General features: G+C 60.1%; 1 protein-coding gene across 1 annotated transcript in view; it reads right to left on the bottom strand.

Annotated features, from left to right (window-relative positions):
* The window catches only part of Mgat3 (mannosyl (beta-1,4-)-glycoprotein beta-1,4-N-acetylglucosaminyltransferase), an 18735-nt gene extending 17821 nt beyond the window's left edge, over positions 1 to 914 (bottom strand). Inside the window, exon 1 of the mRNA XM_023718990.1 lies at positions 662 to 914. The gene's annotated coding sequence lies outside the window, so the exon portion shown is untranslated. The remainder of the gene's footprint in view (positions 1 to 661) is intronic.
* Positions 915 to 1349: the final 435 nt, after the last annotated feature.

The following is a 1349-nucleotide window of genomic DNA, read 5'->3' as shown; positions in this document are numbered from 1 at the left end:
CCAGGCCCGGCCCGGGGCGCCTGGAACCGCAGGCTCCGACCGCCGCGCGCCGCTCCTCCCGCGTGTGCTCCGCTCCGATGTGAGTGTGCGCGCGCCCTGCCCGTGACCGAGCGTGCGCCGGCCCACGGCCAGGGCGTCCTGTGCCGAGTGTGCTGGGGTGGGGGGCGGGGCGGGGCCCACTGCGTGTCGCGGGTGCGCGTGGGACTGCTTGTCCGGCTGTATGTGTCTGTTCCCTGCTGTGTGCCTGGCGCTGTGCGAGCCCTGGCGTATGCCCGGGTTGTCTCCAGGTGTGCAAGGATGGGCATGCTCCTATTGAAGTGTGCACCTGGTCCGTGGGCGCATGCACACCCGGAGGCTGAGCATATGCTGAGGGCTTTCTGGGTCTCGGGCTGAGGGCGCTAGTAGCCAGGCTGCTGTGATTCAGTAAACATCCCTGACCCTGTGCGGAGGCCTGGTCCTGTGGCGTGTGCGTGGTACAGGACCGTCACGGTGTCTGAACACATCTGCTGGTCCACTTGGATATGGCGACTCCAGTACACCAGCCATGTACTTCCAATCCCCCCACCACGTGCCCAAAGCCACCTCTGCCGCCGTCGGGGTGGCTCCTGAGTAAACCAACCCACCCCGCGGACACTAGGCCTAGTTAGTCCGTCTCGCTCACCTCGTAAACTGCAACTCCTCAGGTTCGCTTTCTGGTCTCCAGGTTGTTGTCCCTGGCCACTTCTCCCTTGGCGTGGCGTGTTCCCACGCTTCCTACTCTTCCCGCCCTTTACCATTTCCGGTCGCTCAAAGGGCTCGGATCAGTCACTTCCGCCGCACGCAGGTCCACAGCTTGCTAAGTGCTTTCCCAGCGCCGGTGTACACCCGGGAGACCACCCAGGCTGTGCCCAGGCTGATGTGCTCAAGGACCGTGGTGCTACCTCTGGCTGGTCTTCCTGCTCTTGGTGCCCGAAGAACCTTCTGTGGCTTTTTCTTAGCTTCAGCTCAAGTTCTGGTGAACTGGACCTACCTCCACCCGTATTACCACCTATCCTCCCTCTCCCGGAGACTGTCTCCACCCATGGGTAGGCGCGATTTTCTGTAAAGACCAGATTGTAAATACTTTAGACTTTGCTGGCCATGCAGTCTGGCGCAACTACTCGACCTGCCAGTTGTAATAGAAAATCAGCCATAGATCATATGTAAAAGAATGAGCAGGGCTGCATTCCAATAAAACTTTATGGCTACCAGAATTTGAATTTCAGGGGCTGGTGAGATGGCTCAGTGGTCTAAAGCACCTACTTAGAACAAGCTCAGCAAACCACAGGGAGCTCAGGTTCAATCCCCCAGCACCACATGCCAGCCAGCCC

This window comes from Octodon degus, unplaced genomic scaffold, assembly GCF_000260255.1.
Source record: "Octodon degus isolate 3935 unplaced genomic scaffold, OctDeg1.0 scaffold00064, whole genome shotgun sequence".
Lineage (NCBI taxonomy): Eukaryota > Metazoa > Chordata > Mammalia > Rodentia > Octodontidae > Octodon > Octodon degus.
Note: the sequence above shows the minus strand (reverse complement) of the source record. Positions and strands in the feature narration are given on the sequence as shown.